The sequence below is a fragment of the Nelumbo lutea genome, chromosome 7 (assembly GCF_056320005.1).
Source record: "Nelumbo lutea isolate HS-2025 chromosome 7, American lotus-T2T, whole genome shotgun sequence".
Lineage (NCBI taxonomy): Eukaryota > Viridiplantae > Streptophyta > Magnoliopsida > Proteales > Nelumbonaceae > Nelumbo > Nelumbo lutea.
Window position 1 is genome coordinate 23,997,444 of NC_142690.1, and position 16,181 is coordinate 24,013,624.

At 37.1% G+C, this 16,181-nt stretch overlaps 1 pseudogene; it reads left to right on the top strand.

Annotated features, from left to right (window-relative positions):
• Positions 1 to 463: 463 nt before the first annotated feature.
• On the top strand, positions 464 to 1,393 carry LOC148845685 (cytochrome P450 71A1 pseudogene; annotated as a pseudogene).
• The last annotated feature ends 14,788 nt before the right edge of the window (positions 1,394 to 16,181 follow it).

Genomic DNA, 16,181 nt, shown 5'->3' on the forward strand with positions numbered 1-16,181 from the left:
ACTCGACCCAAATTGGTTTTGTTATTCAGTCTTCATCCTTGGGGTCCGGATGTGGTAGGCACGTTAGATAAGCACGAGTGAGCACCTGACACCTGTTATCTGTTATTTTATTGTGTCAAAATAATTAAAAATAAAAAAACAGAAAAAGAAAAACCTTTTGCCTTTTTGGGTTCTCTCACCTCTTGACCTTCAGCCGCTGCAACTGGTTGGTTGGAGCATTCCAATGGCCGAGCACTAAGAAATTCTGTTGCCTTGTTCACTCCCTCTTCTCTTCTCTTGTCTTCCTGTTCAGACTCCGGAGATGTTCAGTCAAGTTGCCACCGTCTCCAACGAAATCATCGGAAATTTTCACCAACTTGGCACTCTTCCCCACCGCTCTCTGAGCCCTGGCTAGTATGGGCCTCTCATGCTACTGCATTTGGGCAGTGTACCTCTGCTCGTCGTTTCCTCCTTGGAGATGTCTATGGGGATCATTAAGACCCAAGATACTAACTTTGCAAGTAGGCCTTCTACAACTTCTGCAAAGAAGCTTCTCTATGGCTGCAATGACTTGGGGTTTGCACCTTACGGCGAGTACTGGAGACAGATGAAGAAGATGTCTGTTCTCCGCCTCTTGAGCGTCAAGAGAGTGCAGTCATTCAGATTTATGAAGGAAGAAGAGGTTGCTCTTTTGATCGAGAAGATATCTCACGCATGTCAGTTGTGCAACTCAATTAATTTAAGCGAGTTACTTACCATTCTATCCGATAACTTGATTTCTAGAGCTGCTTTCAGTAGCAAGTTTGAAGAAGATGATAATAGCAGATGGATCGGGCCTTTGACAAGGGTGGTAATGTCACTTTTGGGAATGTTTAGTGTTCAGGATTTCTCCCCTTAGGATGGATCGATACAGTTATCGGATTGGATGGGAGGCTAAAGAGGACGTCTCAAGAGTTGGATAAGCTTCTGGATCAAGTGATCAGAGATCATGTTAGTACTACTGATGACCAAAGAAGTAAGGACCGGAGGGATGGAGAAGAGTTTCTGGATATTTTGCTCCAAGCTCAGAGGGATTCAACGCTCGATATCCCCATCACTCGAGACAACATCAAAGCAATCATTTTGGTAATATTCATTTCTGTTTCTGAACTACCAAATATTAATTAAGAACACTTATTGATCTTCTCAGTTTAGGCCTCCTTTAAATGACATTACAATTGTTGGCTTTCTCGGATATCATATCGAAATTGATCCATGCGTCGACTTACAAATGCAATTTTGTACTCATTTTAGCTTTTGCCCTCCAAATAATATATTTCTTAACTAATTTGCTCATATATATCATGTTCCCACTACTTATTCACAGGACATGTTTATTGGTGGAAGTGATGCGACTGCCATTACTGTGGAATAGAGAATGACCGACCGAACTCGTCAGGAATCCCAAAGTGATGAGAAAAGCCCAAGAAGAAGTTAGGCGTGTTGGGGGTAAGAAATCCAAGTTTGAAGAAGATGACATTCCTCAAATGGCTTATTTAAAAGCTGTTATCAAAGAGACTCTAAGATTACATCCACCTGCTCCCTTTTTGATTCCAAGAGAGTCCATTAGAGCTATCAACGTTAATGGCTACCGTATCCTAGCTAAAACCAGTCTTCATCAATGTTTGGGGCTTTGGGCAATTCAAAGAGCGGCTGAAGGTCAAGAGCATAAGGTTAGAGAGAAAGGCGTATTAACTAGGACAGATTTTCCTTTTTTTTTTTATTGTTTATTTTAATTATTTTGACACAAATAATAAAATAATAGATAATTTCTAACGAAACAAAAACGTTTAGAAGGTGCATTAATTGGGGCAGATGTTACACAGCTATTAGGTGCTCACTTATTGTGCTTACCTAACGTGCCTACTACATCCTTACCCGCATCTTTGAGCCCCAATGCTAGATAATCAAATCCTTCAAGTATGCCCTGAAATGAGTTAAACTTTTTGGTCATTCCAAGAAAGGCTGAAATAAGCTCATATCAACGGTTATGCTCATTCTTTTATTTTTGAACCATTAATCGTTTTACCCAAAAAGTCCGATAGTCTCGGCACCAATGATGGCAACGTAAAGAGGATTACAACAAAATCGACTTCACATCACTAGATCGGCTAACTTTAGAAGGAAGGTTGTTATTTTGTTAATGCTGTTGTGTTATTCTCTTGGGTCGTGACTCTCTCGAATGGCCAAACGGTTTGGTAGGATTGGGAAAGTGAAACTTTACTTATCCTTTCTGGACTCTGCAGTCTGGAGAGTGCAAGAGTACGCGAGTCCTTGACCACGGTGGAGTACAAGAGTACGGTACTGCAAGAATATTTTTCAGTCGATGGACTTGGGGTGTCAATTGGATTTGATTTCATCCAATCCGATCCTGTCCAATGTGTAAGTCCATTATAAATGGAGCAGGTTCAATCCAATCCAATGAATATTTTGGACCAGACCAATTCAATGTTTGCACCGTCAAATCTGTTCAAATTCTTTTTGATTTAGATCAGTTTTAACCTGAACTCAGTCAATTTACACCTATATTCTTATATTATTTTAATGGACTAAATATTGACTTAATCCAATCCAATATAAATTTATTATGAATGGACCAGATCCAATCCAATCTAATAAATACTTTGGACTAGATTGGTCCAATTCAATGTCTTATCGGTCTCTCCAATCTGTCCAAATTGATTTTAAACTTGACAGGTCCAATCCAAAACCGGTCCTTTGACACCCTTAAATGTATTCTTCTCTGAACGGTACAAAAAGGCTACATCTGAATAGAATAGGGGGAAGAATGCATAGGCTGCAAGATCGGATGTACAGGATTCGAATCAAATTTTGGATTGCAGTTGGATATTAAATGCTTTTTATTTTGTGAATGGAGAAGCAATTTTTCATTAAAAAAAAGAGAGAGAGCAAGGGAGAGGTTCCTTTCCACAGCGGCTTCAACCCCCACGACCAGAAACAAAAATAGCAAACTAATTAGTAATTACAAAGCAAAGTCATCATTTGAGATAATGTTGCTCCAAGTCCAATGAAGGTAGAAATCAGTGCACTTGAGAATACTGACGAGGTAGCCCATTTCACCAGCAGTTTTTCCACCTTTCCACATATGGGGTATAATCGAGCCAAGCTGAACTTTGACATGTCTTGGCTTGATTTGACTAAAATACTATTAAGTTTGAGTTCGAACTTGAAAATAAATATATTTGTGACTATATATATGTGTGTATATGTATGTGTATGTGTTAATCAAGCAAAGTTCACGAACTTATGAATTAAACTTTTTATTGATCGAATTCAAGCTCAAATTACTAATCGATCTTCTTCCAAGGTTTGAACTTAATTCGAGCTTGATTAGAATCGAATTGGATTAGGCTCAATTCAAATTCGAGCATGAACTATTTGATTAGAACTTAATTCGATTGCAGCCTTATTCAATCGGTAAGGTTTCAACATCTGGCGATTCCACCTAAGCTATACCAAACAGATTAATGACATCGGACCAAATAACCGAAGTAGCTATGCAGTGGATGAGAATGTGCTGAATATTTTCCACTGCTACTCCACAAAGACAACAATAGTTAACAAAGATCATACCTCTGGACTGCGGGACATCAATGGTTTGTAACCTTCCTTTTTAGTGCAGGCCACAAGAAGAAGATTACCTTGGACGGAGTTTTCGGCTTCCAAATCCAAAACCAAGGCACCTGCGATCTGGACTTGGACTTATGTTTAAGCATGGAACCCAGATCCATGCTATAGCCCTTATCACAGGTGCTAAGCCCGGTCTGGTCCATGATCACCCCATTTCAAGGAATTAGGTTGTTTCCATGGGTCAATGGTTAGCTATTTTTGTAGATTTTCAAGTAAGCATGTATCGGTTTTTGGTGGGGGAGACATTCATGTTTGAATTTTGATGGCTAGGGGTGGTCATTTTCAGCCCAGCCTGGAATTGTTTGGGCTTCGGCCTACATGTTTTGTTCAGACCTTGTCCAGGCCCAAGCTCACAAATTCAGGGCTAGGTCTAAGCCCAACACTCAGGCCCGGTCTATACATTTCTTATATATTATTTATAAATAATTAACATATATGTATGCATGTTATTTTTATGTTACATTATATATAAATATTATAACATGACACCTATAATACATATTACATATAATATAAAATATTATATACATTTAATATTTTACATAAAAATGTAGGCCCAGAATCAGGCCCATCCTGGCCCATGACCACCCTTATTGATGGCATCAGAAAGGCTATTTTAAGGAATTCGTTGGGATACGCCTTGAAAGAACCTCGATACAGTAGGAAATTTAACGTATGCATGGATAAGTCTAAAAAAATGTTATGTTTTATATTTTACATATAAGGCTACGTTCACTTTTCGGTAAGTTACTTATCTGGGTAAATGCAATTATCTAGGTAAGTTTTTCCTGGAAAATACTTACCCGGATAAGTGCATTTACCCATGCTCTTTTATTTTCTAGGTAAACAAGACAATGACCATTTTAACCATAAAAATCTATTATTAAAAGGGGCATTTTTGTTCCATTCAAGTGTTGGCAACCTTCCCCGTAGGTGAGAAAGTTATTTACCGACCTCGAAGATGGTATCATTTACCCGGGTAAATGATATCCAGGAAAATAAACTTTTCCTGGTCCATATAAATATGAAAAAGGAACATGGGATTCTTGGTCAATGAAAACCAAAATCTTTGACCAACTTTCCCCGCCACGAAATCCCAAAAAAGAACACCCCCTAAAGATTATATATAATATTTTATCTTGTATAATGTATAAAATAAAATTCATTCACATATTATGTGATATATAATATAAAAAAATTGCATATTTAATATTTTATACATAACAGTTTAGGCCCATCTAACCGTGTGTGCCTTGGCCTAGGACCAGACTATAGCCCAGCCTGGGTCCAGATCATGATCACCCCTGGTCCAGATCATATATATTGAACATATGAGATCTTATTAGTCAGATATTTAACTTGAATCCACCCTTAGGCCCCATTGGTTCCCCTATCACTAACCCCTAACTAGGTCTAACATACTGAATACCAGAAACAAACCCAAACAAGCTTCATGCATATAAGTACAAGACTGCATCATGATTCTTGAATACAATGCATGCTCTATATTTATATATACGCTTGAAGGTGAACTCTATTGGATATCTAGTAATGGATTCCATTCATAAGTAACTATCCTAATGCTGAAATATGTATAGTTAAAGACTAAAAGACTAATGTAAGGAGTAAGGACACGTGCTGCAAGGTACCGACTAATTGGTAAGGTCTCCTACTTCGTGTAGAATGGTTCAAAGTATCAATACGTATCGATCGATATGTCTCGTGTCAGTGGCTTCTCGAAACACCCCTATACTCCCCTACAAGAGTGTATCGGGGTTCTAACCGGTTTAGGGGGTGGAGGAGCCTTAAACAGGCGCCCTGAACCGGTTTTGAAAAAAAAAAAAAAACCTACAAAACACTATCGATATCACCTGATACACCCCTACCAACGTATCGAGCGTATCAATATTTTGAACCTTGGGTTGTAGTGCAGACTTGGGATTGAATCTCACTTGCATCTAGGTTGGGGGGATTATGGGTTTGGGGAATGGGCTACCCCCGATGTGTAGCCCCTTGGAGCAAAAAAAATGTAAGGACATGTGTCATGCACATGTAAATCAAGTAAAAAAATAAAATGATGAAAAAATCTTATCTTTGAAAATTTTTATTTATTATACAACTATATTTTAGTATCAACTTTATTTGATATAAGGCTTTTTTTGGCTTATAAGGCTATTTATTTGGCTATATGATATAAGGCTTTTTTTTGGCTTATAAGGCTATTTATTTGGCTATATGATATAAGGCTATTAAACATATAAAAAGGCTATTGAAATAATCATTCCCACTTGGGTACAGACCTGCATAATCTGATACTACCTTGCAAAAAATTCTCAATAGACAACACTTCAATTTTTATCACACTCCTCTTTAGTGGATTGTCTTGTGCGATCCAATCCTGTAAACAAGAAGAGAGAAGAATATAGTAGCCACACTAGATGATCCGGGACAGTAATCCACTTGAGCAAAAAGGCAGAAATGGAACAACTAAATCTAGATGGGGTTGAATAAAATTGGAGGTTTCTTGACCTTTTAAGATGTCTAATTTTCTTGTCTACTATCATTATGAAATAGCTTTATATAGAGGTCTCAACTCGCAAACCTGAACATTTGGGGGAAAGGCCATTTCAAAGCCTCTCTAGATTGAGACAAGTGTCTCATGGACCAGGTCCAATCCAATACAATAAATATTTTGGAGTGGTCCAATTCAATGTCTAGACCGTTCAATTTGTTCAAATTCATTTTAATTTGTATCGGTTTTAACCCAAACCTGGTCCATTGGCACCTATATTCTTATCTTATATCATTTGACTAGATATTGGCTTAATCCAACCCAACCCAATCCAATATAAATTTATTATAGACGGACCAGGCATAATCCAATCTAATAAACATTTTGGATTGGACTAGTACAATCCAATATGTCTTGCCAGTCCGTCCAATCTGTCCAAATTGATTTTGGACTAGATAGGGTCTAGTCCAAAACCAGCCCATTGACACCCTTACTTGGAATTTGACCCTTACAGGGTAGGTTCTAGGTTCTACCATGGAACGAAACTAGACTGACCCATGCTCACCCCTAAGTTAGAAAATCATGCTTAAGTAGTTGAGCTTTATAGCATTGCTGGAGTTTCAATTCATTTCTACTTTATCTTTCCATTTTGAGCCCTAGGAAGTAAGACTTATATGTGAGTGTAGTAGAGGTGGTTTTCTTTAAAAAATGGTAAGAATGTCTTTTCATTGGTTCTGTTAAATACCACGATATCTTAATCCAAGAGGGAAGGTTTAAGTCCTATTTAAAACAGAAGGGAGGCTTACGTATTGATAACAAGGATCAAAGTATCAGGATCGGATACGCTTTGGAAATACATGGATACGAACACAAGATATAGAAATACTTGGATATGCTAGTGAGATGCATACAAATCAAATCACATAAATGCATTAATCATACTAAACCGAAAGCAGAATTATCCATGAATAAACACATGAGAAATGCATACTTCAATAGGTTATATGAAGAGAAATATTACAATAAACAATACCGAGACTCTAGAACATTCAAACATCGAACAATAAATATCACTCTTTCAATGTTATAATTATAATTTTCAATTTTTATTAATTTTTTGGAATATTTATTAATTTAGTATTTTATTTAAATAACAACTATTTTTAAAAAAATAAATATGTTTTCATTTCTAACATATAATGTTTTTATTTTACACATAATTGTAAAATAAAACAAATAAATCATTTAAGGTAGATAAAATAAATTATATTTAATTTTCAGTTTTTATTAAATTTTTTGGGAAAATTAAATCTTAAATTATTCCTTTCAGTTTTTATAATTATAATTTTCTGTTCTCCATTAACTTTGTTGGGAAAGTTTATTTATTTAGTATTGTTATATAACAACTATTTTTCAAATAATAACTATTGTTTTCATTTTTAGCATATAATTATGAGTAAAATAAAATATATAAATCATCTAAGGTAGATGAAATATATTATTTTTATAATTTTTAGTTTTATTAAATTTTTTGGAAAAATTAAATCTTAAACTATCTATTTTAGTTTTCATAATACTATTTTTTAACTTGTATTACAGATGAAAAACAATCCAAAAGTACTCAATGTACAATTTTGTCAAACTAGACATGGATACACCTCCATATCAGTGTGTGTTGGACCGTATCCAATGATATGGTGCAATACAGGCGTATCGTACCAATATGCACGAATTGTAGGATACACATCCAGTCATAATTTATCCTGTATCCATGATCATGGATACGGATACGATACACCCCGTATCAAGAGTATCGCATCGATACCTTTTAATCCTTGATTTATAAGAAACCTTAGAGGCTTAAGTCTTTTATCCTTTCTTGGGAGTTTGGTGATAAGCCTGAACCCCCTTCCAAGGGGCCGTGTTGAGTAGCGTAACATCACACTTATAACCCCCTCCCCAAATTTGGTGGTAGTGGGATTCAATTCCTTGTCTCAACTAGAATGAATCAACTAACATACCAAGTGAGCCACCTCATTCAACAAGAGTGTTATCAATCAACAATAATTGAATTTTTTCTTATTTTCCACAAAGCCAAACACTGCCTTATTTGAATTTTTGTTTAACATAGATTTCAGTGGATCTGCTATGAGCATAAATGTGGAAATTTAACCAAGTAAATAATCACGAGTGAATATACCAGTATTTGATACACATGAGAGTATGAGACCCACATCTGCTGCTAAATTTTGTATTAATGTATTAAGATTGCTTATATAATGCTACCCATCTTATTATTTTCCTAGCCGCCACTCATGCTTTTTGGCTAAGCACAATCACATATGATATAAAGTCATGCTATTATGCTTACAAATCCCATATGGTGTTGGAAATATCAAGACCCAGATTTGTTAGAAACAAAATCTTACACAATGAGCTGGACAATTTATCCTGAGTAAACGCATCAACATTATATATATTTAAATTTAGTGTTATTAATGTATTTATAAGGATTTATTTAAATTACTCTGACATTTATATATATCTTAATTTTTCCTCCATATCCACATGTATCTCAATACATCTCTTAAAATTTTCTCTTTGATATGCTTTGAATTTCCAAAACTTTGAATGCAAAGATAAAGGGAAAAAAACAGACAAATAAAAGTGCATTAAATCCAATCCAATCATTTTAGATTAGATAGGGTTGGGATAAATATTCAATCTAATTATATTATTATTAGATAGAACGCAAATCACTTAAGCCAAATGCAATTACCGACTGATGGTGTATCAGAGACTTGGGATCAAATAGTATTACCAACTTATCAATCCAATAAATAGGGGGCTGATTGGTTAAAGCGAAGGCTTGGGATCAAATTCCATTGTCACTAGGGTTGGAAGGTTATGGGTATGGGAACAGGACTACCCCCATTGTGTAACCCCACAAACCAAAAAAAAATATATATTTGAATTCGGACAAAGGAATAATGTTTTCAACCCTACTCCACCCAAGTATATGAGTTATCTTGTTCGAAATCGATTTGTTTTACTTGCTACAAGTATGTTTGATTTGAGCATTTAAACCAGCCAATTTCATTGTAATCTAAAAGCAATATGGAGGAGTCCAAATCTACTATCCACAATGCTACTCCCAACCTACCCACAAGACACCAAAGCTAGATATTGTGAACATCTTTGGATACATGTGGGTATTAAGGACACTAGTCCAAATAACCACTTCTAGAGTAGACCTGTTCATGGGCCGGACTGGGTCAGGCTTGGGTCGGGCTTTTACTCATCATTAATGGAAAGACGCCAGGCCCGAGTTCGAGCCCGGCCCGACCAACGGGCCTATAACTTGGGCCCGAGCCCGACCTTGATAAAAAGCCCGAAGCCCAAGCCCGAGTCCAAAGCCCGACCTAATAAAAAAAATTACAATTTTCCCTATTCAAATTAGAATTAAAAATTCATATCGTTTTTTTTTTCCTATTTAAATGAACAATGGGCCTACAAGATGGTTTATTCCCCTTTCTTTTACATTTTAAAACAGAGTTTTACATTCTTAAATAAAAATTTTATTCAAATGGACATAATCACATAACCCATTTTAAGTCTAATTTTAGGTCGGGCCGGGCTGGGCTCGGGTCGGGCTATTTTGATAAAACCCAAGCCCGACTCGAATTTATTGCGGGCTAGGCTTTTTGGCCCGAGTTTAAGCCCACATGCCTATAAACATGATCAAGCCCGTCCAGGGGCCGGGCCGGCCCATCAGGCCACCCGGCCCATGAACATGTCTATTCTAGAGCAATAAAGAGTAAAAATCCTTGTGTATAGAGCAATACTCCGATCCCTACCCAATAAAAACTCTCAACAGTGGTGGCTACTCAGAGAAACAAGTCAACCTCTCTCACAAGTTGACTACATTCTCTCTCTACTATCATGTCTTGGACCTGAGTATGAGGCTTATGTGATCTCCATCACAACCCGACTTGACCAAAATCAGACGAAGATGTTCAATGTATGCTCATGAATTAGGAGATTTGACTTAAACATATTAAGTCTTGTATTGACTAAGTAATATTCATTTCCATGAATATTGCAACAAAGGGCACAACTCTACCAACTGCAACAAGTCAGTTCGAGGTGATTATCAGAATTAGTCAATCAAAAACAAAGGTGATTAACCTTATAACAAGAACAATTCTTCCAAAGACAGACTTATCCACCATTCCAGATCTTTGCAAATTAAGTTATGGGTCACTTCCGTTTTGATAGTAATTATGAACAACCTTCCTATAAGCAACGATCGGCATATTGTGCCTCTTCAAATGCTTCATCTCTTGATAATAGTTGGTATCGAGACTCTAGAGCAACCAATCATCTTACTTCAAAGTTACAAAAAACAGTATATCAAGGGAGAAATCACATTCAAGTTGACAACAAAGAAGGTTTGACCATCTCCCACATTGGTTCTTCTATTATCTCTACTGCACATAAGCCATTAGTATTACACAATGTCTTGCATGTTTCTCGTATTAACCAAACAATTTTCTCTCTTTTAGCTACTTCACATTTGATGATAGAGTTTGCTTTTTTGAATTCTATCTAAAAAGATTATCATTTTGTAGGTATTGTCAATGTTTTAAAAGGCGTGGGAGGCGTACACCTGGAGGCACGCCTCGCCTCTCAAAACGCCCTAAGGCGTATGCCAGAGGCGTTGACACTTCTAAGGCGTACGCCTCATGTGCATTTTTCATGAGGCGTGCTAGAGGCATATGCCTCATGTGCCTCATTCAGATCTTATATAAAAAGACAGAAAAAAAAAAGAAAAAAGAAAAAAAAAAGGAAAGAAAAGGAAAGGAAAAGAAAGGGAAGGGAAAGGAAAAGAAAGAGGAGAAAAAAAAAAAATGAAAGTGAGGGGAAGAAAAGATAAGGGGAAAGAATGTTATGCATCATTATTCTTCTTAATATAAAAGATTTTTATTAAAAATAAAGAAAAGTGAGATCCTCCCTTCCTTTTCCTAACCCCCCTCCTCTCAATGAGGCTTCCCTGTGTTCGTGAGAGGCTTATGTCTCTTACATTTTGAACTACACCTCATGCCTCTGGATAGTGGAATGCCTCGCATCACGCCTCCGCATTTTAAAACATTTGTCAATTAGGCAAATGATATTGTCTTCCCTTTTTTATCTAGTCAAAGTTATGTTATTTGCCCATTAGAACTTATTTTTAATAATAAGTTCTTTGATGAATCCTTTACACACTTTTCATAATAGCATCCTATGCAAAACAAGTATGAGGCACTCTATTTATTAAATTCAAGAGGCACGTTGAGAACTATTTTGATAAAAGAATAAAAATATTGAAATTAGAAATGGGTGGAGAATTAAGGCATTTAAATCATTAGAATCAATGTTTTCGAAATCGGATCAGATCAGATGGTCGGACCAGAAAAATCGGGATTTGATCATCTGAACAGTTCAATTTAATCCCAAAACTGTTTTTTAGCAAAAAACCGTTGATTTGGACCCGAGCAGTCAAACCATCAAACCATTCGACCCAGGAACGGTTTTTGGCCGTCTTCTGGGTTTTTTTTATTTTTCTATCAAAGTGGGCTGTCCGTTTGGACTGGACAATCGAACTGTTCGACCTGGGAACTGGACCCCAGAACGATGGTTCCCTATCCAATCCAATTTTAAAAACCTTGATCAGAACATCATTGAAATTAGTTTGACTCTCTACACAGTCATTTGTTCCAACTATCCATTTGGTTTGTCCATCTGAAACAATAGTGTACCCTAGTGAATCGCCTTCTAACTCCTATTCTTTACAATTATAATTCAAATCAGTTGCATGTATATTCTTGGGATATAGCCATAAGTGTTTAAACTGACCCTCTCAGCACATCACATGATCCTCAATGAAAGCACAGTTTTATTTACTACTTTTGTATTGAATTCAGATCCTTCAAGCCCATCAAGATCTCGTTGTACATCCAGTCCACTTGAGTAAACTCACATTGCTCACAGGATGCCTTTAGCTACTTGATGGTTCCCAAGCTATATCTATTTTGTCCTCTATTGACACAGTACCCATCTAAGCACCACTACAAATTCTCCGCCATCTACATCTGTTCCATCCCACAATAGTCAATGGGTCGGGTCTGATCCGATGGATTTGGACCGATTAGATCGATTCTGGTTCCAGTATTTGTACCCATGGGTCGGTTCCGACTCCTAATTTCTTGTCCCAATTATTATCATGTCTGTACAGGGTCCACCCTGTCTCAAATTATTATGACCCGACCCGAGACATGCCTAATTATATATGTCCATTGCAACGATATTCGATCCGGTTGTCGGGTAGGTTTGAGTTTAACTTAATAGATCGAAACTTGTTCTTCTTTCTTCTTCTTCATCCGGTTGTCGGGTTGGGTGGTTTCGCCATGGCAGCACTAAAGGACCTACTTCCACCTGTTAAATCATCAACCACCACTCAAATAACCCATGGTTCAAGCAACGCTTTAGTTCTGTGGCAGAACAGTCTACCACTGCCAAGTGCCAAAGCCAATCCAGTACCTCCATACTTGAAACGTGCTGGTTTTGTGCATGATCATTCGCTCACATGAAAGCAGAGTGCACAAGTTTGGCAATTGCCGCATGTGAGTTATCATGGCTGCATTCTCTACTTGGTGAGTTCGCCTTCACTTATACTCCCACACTCATTTTATGGTATGACAATTTAGGAACAACTTATACCAAGCACATCAAATTTGATTTTCATTTTGTGCGAACGAATACTTAGCAAACAACTTTTTGTTCAATTCATTTCCTTCAAGGATCAACTTGAAGACATACTCACCAAATTAAGGGTTTGGTCACTCTCGATTTCATTATCTCATATTCAAGTTAAATGTATGTATCTCTGACCCCATTTAACTTGCAGGATGTTAAGGACACTAGTCAGTCCATTAGGCTCAGTTCCTATACAGAATAGTAGCCCACGTGTACAGAACAACAACCTCTAACCATCAACATCAATAAGCCAAAAAAAGACCAAAAATGCTACTACAGAGAACCACAAAACTAGGAGAAACTCAAAAATTATCAGACAGTCGAGCTCGAATGGATTCAAACGACCCAAGACCTGAAAACTGAGTGGGTTAGAGGTTAGAGCAACACCTTGCCTCTTCTTCCTCTTCCTCTGCCCCTAATTGCCTTTGTCTTAAATTTGCTTTAACTTAAACATCCACATAATAGTCAATAAGCCTTCATAGCTTTCTACTTCCTAAAAGCCCCCAAACTTGAAAACCTTGCCAGCTTCAGCCGAGGAGTTGTAGAAAAACTCTTCTTCATCGTTGTCAATTCTACCTTTAGCTCGAGCTTCTTCCGTTTCTACTTCAAACCTTGGAAACGTTTCACTAGAAAAATTTTCCCGAGAAGTATGGATTTGCCCTATGCAGATTTCTGACTTCCACTGCATAGATATAAACATTCAAAAGGTTCACAACCCACATTCTATGCACCAACGCCCGCCCGTGAATTAGCATCAATTCCGAGCTGGCACCTACCCCGACAGTACTCCGAGCCTACAAATTCTAACACTAGGTTGATCGGTCATTCTCCCAAAAGTTTTCTCTACCCCAAAAGAACAACCCCACCGAATTCACCACTTGGACGTCTCTCTCTACATGAGATCCCACCAGCCCAAGGGCCCACCTCTGGACTTCTAGATGGGCCCATCCCTTGTCCTAAATAATTAATCTCCGCCTGATCACCCACAATTGAGAAACCTTCCTCTGAACTAGGTTCCGCCTAGGGGTGTTAATCGATCGGTTTTGGTTTGGATCCAAGCTTATCCAAATCTTATCAAATTGGATTTGGACAGTCCATTATAATTATTGGATTGGGCCAATCCAAAATAAATTGATCCATATTCTTATTGGTTTGAATTGGACCTAAACCAAATTTCTAATAATCCGATCATGAGGTCAAATCCTTATCCAATTTGAAATCAATCAAAACTAAAGCCATCATAAAATCACTTTTTTCAAAGTAATTTTACAAAATCACTTTTTTCAAAGTAATTTTACAAAAGCACTTTTATAAAAGTAATTTTATGAAAAGTATTTTTACAAAAGCACGTTTGTGAAAGCACTTTTAGGAAAAACTTTTACGAAAGTACTTTTATAAAAGACTTCTACAAAAAGTACTTTTACAAAAGTACTTTTATGAAAGCATTTTTACAAAAATACTTATAGAAAAAAACTTTTATAAAAGTACTTTTACAAAAGTCTGGAAGTGCTTTTACAAAAGCACTTTTACAAAGTACTTTCAATAAAGTGTTTTGTAAAAGCACTTTTAATAAAATACTTTTATCAAAGTACTTTTACAAAAGTGCTTTTTCAACGCCAAAAATACTTTATATAATTTTTTATATTTCATTCGGTTTGGATTGGATCCAATCCAATCCATATACATTTTAATGGATTGAATTGGATTTGGATTGGACTTGAGTCCATTTGCAAGTGGACTCACATTGGACCGAATCGGGTTGAGCCAAATCCAGTCCAATTGACACCTCTAGCTCTGCCCTAGTGCGGAAAGAGGGTTTTCCCATAGCGTATTCGATAACCTATTCTTCAATCTACTACTTGAATCTTGCACTAATGCATCAACTTCAGACCCCTAATTGGATGGTCCAAACATTAAACTAGGCTAGTCCAAAGTGGACCAAAATAGTCATTGGATTAGATTGGACCTGGTCCATTTGTAATGGACTCACATTGGACTGTATCAGATTGGACCAAATCCAATCCAATTGACACCCCTAATTTCAATTGGGGCCATTTACTTGTAAATTGTATCTCTTGCTTTTTCCACTATTTTCACTAAGCCCTCAAATTCATTTTGATACCCTGGTGCATGACGTGCATCTATGTTTCCATATTTAACATATTAGAACAAGGTTTTAAAACTAGCTCGGAAACGGAACCGTTCTAACCATCAGTTTCTGGGTCAACGGTTCGACCATTCGGGTCGAACGGTTTGGACATCTTACCCATTAAATTGGAATATTAGAGTAGATGCATACTATATAAGAAAAAATAAGGTTTAAATGAGAGAAATTTGAAAAAAATGTCAACTAAAAGAGTTTTGAAGAAGAAGAAGAAGACTTGCAGGTTGTAGCGGTGATGGCGACGGCAATGGTGAACTACAGCTACAGCAACAGCGATGGTGGAAAATTAGCAATGAAAGTAGATCTGAGATTTCTCCTCGGATCTCTCTCACCATCTCATGCAAATCTATCTCACATCTCAGCTCTCTCCCACCTTCTCGCTAATGCAGATCTAAGATTTCTCAGTTTTTAAAACCTTGCAACAAACTGTTCTTCAAGTGGAACGGTTCAATGGTCAAACTGTTCAGATCAACAGTTCATTGACTAATTCAACGTTTTTTTACCAAATGTCAAGTTTGGAGTAAAACGAAACCAATCACCTGAACGGTTTCCAGTCCGAATGGTATGACCGTCCAGGTCAACAACGGTTCGAAAACATTGTATTAGAAAACACCATCTTTCAAAAAATTGGGACAGTTCACTTGAGCGCGATTCCCCTCCATTCTCCGCCACCACTCAATGATAGTAGTTAAACATTAAAGGCAGATGTCTACTCTTTAGCCATCTCTATCAGTGCAACGATTGGTGACATCGACCGAAGATGTTCATTTACCAACTTCCACCAAGTTGCCAACCCTGTTAAAACTTCATGAAAGTAGAATAAACGACGGCTTTTGATATCGTCCCGATAACCCCATTAAGAATGATACCTAGCATCTCTATTTAGATTACACCTGATTTGCTAAACACCAATTAACTCTCTACTGTTGACTCAGAGAACCCATTTCATACAGAAACTCCAAATCCAACAAATGCTGGAAATTTGAGTGGTCACAATCCCAGTTATACCAAGCAAAACCTAACGCCATGTTTCTTACTCTT